Here is a 10745-nt window from a genome sequence, read left to right as displayed (position 1 = left end):
CTCCCGAGAATGGTAATGTCATTCTGACTGGGACAGCGAGTTGAAAGTTTTCATGGCCTGGAAAGAGCGTAGTTATCTCTACTTTTCTATGATTCGGCAAAAGTTTTTCGCCATGAACTACGATTCTGCTGCGATTTGGTGTGCATTTCTACGAGACCCCGACCAACACGCACATTTGGATTTTCGAATTTAGGGTCAGCAAGAATAACTAGTACCCTCTTGTTTACGGCCTGAAGAATATACACATACATTATTATATCCCAAAATTTAATAGAATTCATATAAACTTAACTAATTAAACACTTCATGAATGCATTCCTTTCGAAAACAGGGAACCGACTTGAAGGGGATGTATCTTTGTTTTCCATCGATCGTCTTCTCAAGTTGCATCTCCTTTTCGGACCCATTATTTACCTAATAAAATTAACCAATGGCACGATGTCAGAAGTTATAGCATTAGAGTTGGGGAACACACCGATCTTACCCAAAAAAAAAGAAAGAAAAGAAAAATAAGGAAGTATTAGGTGGTACCTGATCGACTTTAGTTGTTACAACTTCAGAAGCATTAGGTACCTGATCTTTCTGAATCTCGTTGACCCATACTTCCTTCTCATGTATTGCCAAGGTAGTAGTGTTCTCGGCCTCTTGACCAATCTGTTGTACCTTATTACCCCCTTTACAAATGACATCCTCCATCATCTTCACTTCTTCTTTGGAAAGCTTGCCTCCAGCATTCAACTTTAGTAGTACGGATGCCATTAACTGAAGCTGCGTGCCAAGAATGTAATGTGTCAGCAATTTTTATCCCAACAATAACATGTGAATTGAACTTAAATAAAAATAATAGAATAAATGGTACCATGTCAGCCTTCTCAGACTTAGTCTTCCTTTTCTTCTTTATCGGGGCAGTTGTCCCATAATATTTCGTTACTCCAACCTGTAATGGGACGCCCCTCAAACGACCTGGATGTTCGGGTCGGCCGATCGCTCTAGCAAGAACGTCATTACGACCACTGGGAGCGAATTTCCCTTCTTCTACCTCTTTCAATATGTTGTCCTATAATATATTAAATAAACTTCAAATTATATTTGTGACTTAAATAATAAAGTTAGTAATGAACTCGTCTTAATAAAATAATGCTTACTATGTTGGCCAACACTTCCTCATCATATTTGTCACGCGACTGGGATCCTTTAGGCGTGTGCCCTTCTTTATAAGTTACATGCCGATCCACCTTTTTCACTCCCTTTGCCACCTACACATTAACATGGTAACATTTATACATGTAAATGTGTATCAATGCAAGTCCAAGTGTGATTAAAAAAATAAAGTCTCACAGGGGAATAATGCATGCTACTTACGAGGTTCTCTTCTATCTTTCTGTAACCGCCTCGAGAACCATACCATTTCCCCTTCTTGCATGAAATGTTAGCACGATTTCTTCTGCTAACGGCCTTCAAATAATTATATAAAAGCGCAAGTAGATGAGATAATAAAAAGATTATATAAAGGACTCATTAATTAAAAAAAATGATAGGTAAATCGTTAAAAGGCGATGATATTTAAACTGAAACTTCTCGTAGTTCTCATCTTTTGAAAAGATCCCATTGTTCTGATGATGGTGGGACACTTGTTTTCCGGTGGGCTCTTACGCATCTCCCCCGTTGCCTTGTCCACATACAACCAATCCCTAGCAACGTCACACCTCCACTGCCTGTGGACATCCGCTGCCTTATGCATTAAATACTTATCATGGCTTTCATCGGGTATAATAAAGCCTTCCTTTACACGAGCCAAGTATAACTCCGCCAATTTTGGATTCAAAGTTCTAACATCATCTAAATGGATAGGCACAAACTGTCTTGTGCAACATCCAATCCAACTGGAGAAATAACCCGCATTTGGACTAGTAGGGAAACCCTTCGAGCTCCATGTTATTTCCATCGGCTCTTTAGCGGCTATAGCTGCAAGGACTTTCGGGCACTTCGTAGCACCCCTCTCACCAGGCTTATTATCCTCAGGCTTATTATTCTTTTGACTTCTTTTCCGTTTTTCACCCATGATAATCCTAAAACCCAAATATGAATGATATAGGAAATGAACAACTTAACAACGTACATGCAGAGTATTATCTAAAACCCTAAACCCTAATAGGAATGAAAATTTAAAACAACGGATTGAGCTTCTAAAATCCTAAACCCTAATAAGAGGAGTGAAGTAGATGATGCGGGATGATAAAGATAACAAAGAAGACGAAAAACAAACAGATGCATGAAAAAGAAAAAAGATGATGGTCTTAAAACCCTAATGACGAAACACAAAATTAAAGTGAACATACCTGATGATGATGATGATGATGATGATGATGATGATAAAGAGAACGAGCAGGATGATAAGGGAAGGCAACGGAATCTGGGCGTCGGAAATTGGGCGACGGCCGGCAACGATAATGTAGAAAGCGAGGAAGAATTAACTCAGGATACCAACGGTTGAACTGGTGTTGCTTTATTGTGTACTTGTGTGTGTATGTGTTTGTAAATTAGTTTTTTATTAAGACAGACTATTGACAACGGGTTCTAAAAGGAAAACCGTTGTTATATGTTAATAACAACGGGTCAATATAAGTCAACCGTTGTCAAAACTTTATTACAACGGTTAAAATATACCCGTTGTAATATATTTTCACCAAATTTGCGCCAAAATGAAATACGTCAAAAAAATCAATGACAACGGGTAGAGGTACTACAACCGTTGTTGAAAGTAATAACAACGGCTAATTTAACTATAACCGTTGTTGAAACTAATAACAACGGGTAATGTAACTATAACCGTTGTTGAAAGTATTAACAACGGGGTAATTTAAAAATAACCGTTGTTATTGTTGAACCTTTTTTTTTTTTTAAATTAATGTAATTCCATTACAGTCCAAACCTGTAACAATATATACATCTTTGTAATAGCGAAGCACCATATCTTTGCAACATTATTCAGTAATTTCAACACCAGCATCCACATCTAATAATAAGATCAAGAACATAAGACAACACCAGCATGCATGCATACTGCATATCTAAGCTACAGGATTTACCATGCCATGCAAATTTGGGAATTTTTATTTAACAATGACCATTATTGATTTACCAATAAATTAAACCATCAAATTATTGGTCTGAAAATGACTCAAAATTAAACCATCAAATTATTGATTTACCAATAAATTAAACCATCAAACTATCTCAAGATCGGGGACGTTTCTTGGATGTCATAGTTTCTTCGTTAACCCAAATACCTTCACCATGGTCATCACGCATATAGTTGCTTTCAGTGTCCTCATGATCAGTGTCAACATCGTCGAAATAAGATACAGTGGTAGAGTGATCCATTCCCTCAAAAACGGCATCCTGATCATCATCACCATTATCGGATGGACTACTCCTTCTACTCCTTATAGACAGTACAACAGACCACTTCTTATCCATAGGATCGGTGACATAGAACACTTATTTAGCTTGGGATGCCATTATGAAAGGATCATCCTTATTATTGCCAACCTTACCCAGATTGACCAACGTAAATCCCATCTTATCCTTTCGGAGACAATGGATGTTGTTATCAACCCAGTTACATCGCAACAAAGGCATTGTGAAATCAATGTAATCTAGTACCAATATTTCTTGAATAACACCATAATAAAGGCATTTTCCCCAAATAGGATTTTTATCTTTTGAAGTAGCAAAGTGCATTGCCTCAAATTCAGAACTCACACCACTATTTTGCATTGTGCTCAACTCATCTTGCTCGCGGGTGTAAAAAGTATATCCATTATTGGAAAAACTGTTGTAAAAGGTGACCCTGGCATTTGGACCTAAACCAAGACGTAGTAACCTAGGAGAGATGTCATCACCAGTTTGATCCGTACACTCTAAGACAATATTCCTAAACCACTCTGAAAACGTCTTCGTATGCTCGTTCGCAATCCACTTCTCGGTCTTATTTGGGTGATCGTATTTGAGCTCATCTTTGTGTTGTTGAATATAAGGTTGCACCTCATCTTCGTTGTTTAGCACATACGTGTGTGCTAAATGCAACATTTCACGTGTCACAATTTTTTCAACCCGACCCCTAATACCTTTTCCGGTCATCCAGTCACTATGACGATTCATAGGAACGCCAATCAACTCCTCAGGGGAGAGATGAGCGTAACAATATGAAAGAGCTTCGTCTAAAATAGCGCGTTCAAAGAATACAACCTTAGGACAATACCGATTAGATGTATAGTCCTTGTAGACTTTCATCAATCTTTCGAAAGGATCTTTGGTATCTCAAGTACACGTGCCCAAGGTACAAAATCTCCCTAACCAAGTGAATGGTCAGATGAATCATGATAGTGAAGAAAGAGGGTGGAAAATACATTTCCAACTGACAAAGAGAGGTTACAACGAGGTCTGTAATGAATCCGCGTCATCGGGATCGATGACTTTTCGCATATGGACTGGAAGAAGAGACAGAATCTAGTTATAGCATATCTTACCTTTTCAGGTAAAATGGAACGAATAGCCACAGGTAGTAATTGTTGCATCAAAGTGTGACAATCATGTGACTTTAACCCGGTGAGTTTTAGGTCTTGCATCAACACTAGGCTTTTGATGTTCGACGAATAACCATGTGGCGCTTTAATTCCATTCAAGCATGCATAGAACTCTTTTTTCTCATTCCGTGAAAGGGTATAAGCTGCTGGCGGTAAAAATGTAGGATTACCTCTCTTATGTGGTGCCAACTCTAGCCTAATACCCATCATTTTCATATCTTCCCTAGCTGCGGCGTTATCCTTTGTTTTACCAGGAACATTCAGAAGGGTATTGATAATATTATCACAGACATTTTTCTCAATGTGCATGAAATCGAGGCAATGCTCGACCTCCCAGTCGGCCAATATGGAAGTTTATCAAAAAATATGGATCTTTTCTTATACCCACGAGTAGACAATTTAGAGCCTCTCTTCTTCCCATAATCTATCTCAATATGCTTTACTTTCTGATAAACTTCATGCCCACTCAAAATTCTAGGAGGTTGACGAAGTTATTGTCTTCCATTGAATGCTTTCTGCATCTTGCGATAACAATGGTCATGATACAAGAATCTCCTATTTCCCATATACACATACTTACGAGAAGACTTCAAGTATTCAGACTCGATATCCTCCCCACACAATGGACAAGCCTCTTTCCCATGAACTGTATGCCCAGAAAGGTCGCCATAAGCCGGATAGTCAGTTATTGTACACAATAACATCGCTCTCAAATTGAAAGTTTCGTTCTTATATGCATCAAATACTTCTATCCCACTATCCCACAACAATCGCAAATCATCTAGAAGAGGTTCCAAATATAAATCAATATCATTTCCAGGTTGTTTAGGGCCGGAAATTTACAACGACAACATCAAATACTTTCTTTTCATGCACACATATGGAGGTAAGTTATAAATAGCCAACACTACTGGCCAAGTACTATGTTGGCTACTCATGTTTTCGTGTGGGTTCATTCCATCAGTGGACAGCGCTAGACATAAGTTTCTAGGTTCATTGCCGAACTCGGGATACTTAGCGTCGAACGATTTCTATTGCATACCATATGCCGGGTGTCTTAGCTTTCCATCATTTATTCTTCCTGTTTCATGCCAAGTTAACATTTTTGAATCATCGGGATTCGCATAAATCCTTATGACTCTTGGTATCAATGGAAAATACCACAACACCTTAGCCGGGATCCCTTCCTTATCCTTATAACGCCACAACAAACATTTAGGGCAATTGGTTAAGTTTTGATATAATTTCCGATACAATATGCAATCATTTGGACATGCATGTGTTTTCTCATATTTCATGTCCACTCCTCTTATTAGTTTTTTCGCCTCATATGTCTTAACAGGTAGAACATTATCATCAGGAAGCAACTCCTTTATCAAGGCTAAAAAACTAGTGAAACACGTGTCACTCACCCCATTTGCCCCCTTGATATTATACAACTTCACCACAGCCGACATTTTTGTGAACTTACAACCAGGATACAGAGGTGCTTCAGACTCACACAACTTCTCATACATGTTGTTAAGGTCATCCCAATTACTAGTGTCATCACCTACATCTTCAAAAGCAATCGACTCATCATCATTCTCTTCATTATCTATATACCCATCATTCAAATTCTCTACTTCCAACTCTTCCAACTCAAAAAACTCGGCAAACTCAGGATCATCAGTTAGCCTTTCGTGTACCTCAACATCATCTTCTTCAGAATTATTCTCTTCCTCTAATGATTCCCCATGAAAAATCCAACGTGTATAGGATCGACTAAATCTCCACTTTTCTAGGTGTATTTTAACGTCCGGAAAAGCCATATAGCTAATATTACCACATCTTTCACAAGGACATGCAATACTAGAAGAACCTTTCAAATTGTTCGAAACGAATTCATAAAATTCAGCTAAACCATCCTTGTAGGTCCGGTCACTCATATTTGCATCAATCATCCAAGTTCGAGTCATTATTCTACATTCGTAATAATAGGCAACTAATTCAGAAAATACAATAATAAGCAAACAAATAAACGAAATTCAGGAAAGCAATTAAGCTAAATTATCAACAAATTAGATAATAACCCAAAAAATCCTATATCTATAAGCGTTGCTAAGAAACATATATATACCTGATTGATAAACACGATGAGGGAGAGAAGACGGTGACAACAGTGACGGAGATGAAGACAGAGAGACGATCAGGGAGGAATAGAGGATGATATAGTAGCAGTATTAGCTTGTGTTTGTGTTTTGTAGCGTATAGCAGAATAAAGCAATCTGTTGTTTTTAAGATCTTCATAACTTTAATAACAACGGTTATTTAGTCTACAACCATTGTAAAAAAGTATTAAAAACGGGTTCTAAACAAACCGTTGTAATTCATTTCACTAATTTTGCGCCAAATTATTAACAACGGTTAAAATGTAACCGTTGTTATTATTTTTTATATTAACAACGGTTTTTCAAGTATGACCCGTTGTTAAAACCAATAACAACGGTTAACGACACAGCACCGTTGTAATTAAGTTTGGTAAAATTCGCGGAATCAATTCTAGAACGTGTTTTGATGATTTTCGTGAATAAGCGTTGTTAAAGTGCCTTTGTAGTTGCCTGTATTTGTAGTAGTGGGTAGCCTAGCAAATGGATGCTCAAGCACGCCTGCCCATCGCTCACAACCCCCCCCCCCCCCCGTCCCCACTTCAATCTTCAAATTTTTCAACAAACTTACAGGGGATTCCCAGCCGGTTGGGGTACCTTCCGCCGGTGGACTGGCTGAGACTTCCTCTTCATCAAATTTCACCAATTTTTTAAGTTTATCATCAGAAGGTTCCCAGCCGGCTGGGTATCCCTCTCTTCGTGTATTCCTCTTCTTTTTCAATTTCAAATCCCAACATCTTCACTTAGCCTCGATTTACGTGTTTTCCACTTTCAAGCCGACGCATCATGTCGGGAACTACGCTAAGTGAAGGGTATGCTTGTGTTCGACATTTTCCTAAATGATATTGGTGTGACATCCCGTCACCCAATCCAAGTTTGTGCAAGATGAAAATTGTTCCAAATGCTCTCATGTTCTATCTAATATGCATGCAATATTTACAAAAAAGGTGGTTCTTGAGGAACTCCACCAAACCTATCATGATGAGAAGATTCATTTAGCCGGGATCACCCCCTTTGTGTCCCTCCATCGTCCTTTTGTCACTGGAACTCGACTTGAACTTGCTCAAGGAAAGAGAACATTTCGCTCTTGCCAACTCATTATGTAGTTCACTCATGGCTCGATGTACTTCTTGCCATTTCCGCCCTTTCTTTTCTTTAAGCTCCACTTTGCTATCGTCAAACCCTTTATCCTTAGCATGATAATTGTCACACTCTCCTATTCCGCGAAATTTCCTTCTCAACTTCCTCGACTTTTGCACGCCCTCAATCTTAAAACTCATTCTCGGACCCAAGGCGGTGGAGACGGACTCGGTTTTAGGGGCATTGGTGTCATTCATTCCACTCTTGACATGACATTTCTCTTTTCCTTTCTCATCATCCACAAGCCATACTCGGTTTTACTTTTTGTCATCTTCTTGCACATGAGTTCTTTGGCATAAGATATGCCCCAATGTTTCCGAAGCAAACGTGTCTTTAACCACTTCCCTCTTAGAAGCATTTGGTAACTTAAACTCCACTTTCTCAGTCCCGACTTCAAATGACAAACTTCCCCTTTGAACATCAACGATAGCTTCTCCCGTCGCTAAAAATGGCCTACCAAGGATGATATGGGAGCGTCTACCCATAGGGATGTCCATCACCCCGAAATCACTACTACAAATGAGCACTTGGGCCACGACTAAATTCGTGGCACAAGTGTTAAATTTCCGTGGCTAAATCATTTGGCCACGGGAATATCTTCCATGACGCAAGTGGCCGTGGCGAAGAGATAGCCACGGGAAAAACAAGAACGTGGCTATTATTAAATTTTTTGTCATGGATTCTCTCGTGGCTAATAACTCCGGTTGCCAAAAAATTTCCCGTGGCGAATAAGTAATTCCCGTGGCAAAAACTATATATGAAAATTAAATAAATAAAATGTTAAATAAATTTTTTTTTCACGATCGATATTTTTTATCATATATGGAATAATGACAATCACGGTACTGGTTTCGCTAGTTAACTTGATTCATTTGAACGTTCTTTGGTTTCACCGGTTATGCATTCGCACGCATCAAAGAGACTTCCAAAGAGGTCACCCATCCCAACATTACTCTCACTTGAGCACGCTTAACTGTAGAGTTCTTTTGATGTGCTACCGAAACTGAAAGTTAACTTTGTTGATATAATTAGTACTTTGAATCCTTTTAAGTTTATTTTTTTTCCTTTCAAAATTTACCTTTAGTACTATTTAATTACAAAAATGTTGCATGATTTATGAATTTTTGCGGGAAAAACATTATTTTGGCCAAAACAATCAAATTTTCGATGTTACCCTCCCGGCTAATGATTTTGACATCATTTTTTTGCCCAAGTTAGCAAAACCATTTTCTCTAAAAAGTAAACTTAATCGTGTTTTCCTAACATTTTTTTTATTTTTTTAGTTTATCGACATTCTTATTTTCATTTCTCTTGTACTCATTTTTTCGTATATTTTTTTTTACGCAAATGTTATTGTATGACCGTCGTACATACGATATGAAAAATTAACCATTTTTTGGTAAAATAATGACCACTTTTTATAACTTAAGGCCCCCCCCCCCCCAAATTGGTCACTATTAACCAAAAAGTAGTCACTTTTTACGCAGAAAACATGAAAAACACTATCGTACAACAGAATCGCTTATTTTCTTAAACCGATTTCTCTTTGTTATGATTTATCTTTTTTTCTCAAATTTTTCACATTATTTGCACATGTGACTTTAAATTATTATAATTTCTATATTTTCCCTGTGATGTACTCATTTTCAATGAAAAAAATTTTTCCATATTGAATTTTGGGTAAATTGATAAAAATTACCAACTTTAGTCATCGTTTTCATAATCAATACCAACGTAATCAATAATTAGTAATCACAAGCAAAATATGAACTATTTTCTACGATAAGTACCAAATCGCCTTCTTACTCTAATTTTTTTCCTACTTTAAAGGTGTTTTCATCTAAGAGAAGGATTTTGGAAGTGGGTGAGTGGAGATTTGTACTTGAATGATGGCTTTTTGGAATTTTTCAAGTAGGTTGAGATTAGATTTTCAGGCGACTTAGTACCGATCATAGAAAAAAGTTAATATTTTGGTATTGATTACTAATTATTGATTATGTTGGTACTGATTATGAAAAAAGGTCCTTATATTGGTATTGTTTATCAATTAACCTTTGAATTTTTTATATTGATAATTTTTCCGATATGTTTTTTTCTTAATTGATTTGTGGAATATCATTTTTTTTCTTTCTATTCTCAGCGCACTTATTTTATTTAATCAATTTTGTAATCCAATTGTCGTTTTTTTTTTCACCCCTAAAAAAAAATTTCCAAAACTTTTTTTCTCACCAAGTTAAATTTTATATCAAATTCAAATTTTTTCTATAAATATCTTACAAATAAAGTTGTAAATCAAATTTTGAATGAACCAATTTGACAATATGTTAATTTTAGATTTATCAAAGATAGATGATAAATAACTTATTTATGTAATTTTATATGCTATGTTTTTAAATGTGATACGATATTTAAGATTGTTATTCAAGATTATAATGTTTTAATTAAAAAATTAAAAGAAATTCACGACTGTAATAAACAGAATTATATATTAAAACAAATTTCATAAAATAGAAATGTTTTGAAAAACCTACAAAACGTAATTATGATTACTAAAAGAATAAAAAAAATTAGACGATAAACTTTTCTTTGCTTGCATAAAAGTTTATAAAATTTTAAAATTTCTTATTAAAGTAAATAAAAAATAAAAAAAATATTAATTAAATTAATCAAAGTGTTTGCAATATTTTATATTGAAATGCATTTTCATATTATTTATATTTGATTAAATTTCTTTTAGATTTTAAGTTTGCCTTAACATGAAAATATCTTAATTTAAGTCGGAAAAGATACTCGCCACGGGAGTTTGTTAGTTCGTGGCTAAATTTTTTTTTTGTCACGGAACAATTCGTGGCTAATTAAAATTTCGTCA

This window comes from Silene latifolia, chromosome Y (genome assembly GCF_048544455.1).
Source record: "Silene latifolia isolate original U9 population chromosome Y, ASM4854445v1, whole genome shotgun sequence".
NCBI classification, from domain to species: Eukaryota; Viridiplantae; Streptophyta; class Magnoliopsida; order Caryophyllales; family Caryophyllaceae; genus Silene; species Silene latifolia.
The sequence above is the reverse complement of the archived record's forward strand: the minus strand, read 5'-3'. Positions refer to the sequence as shown.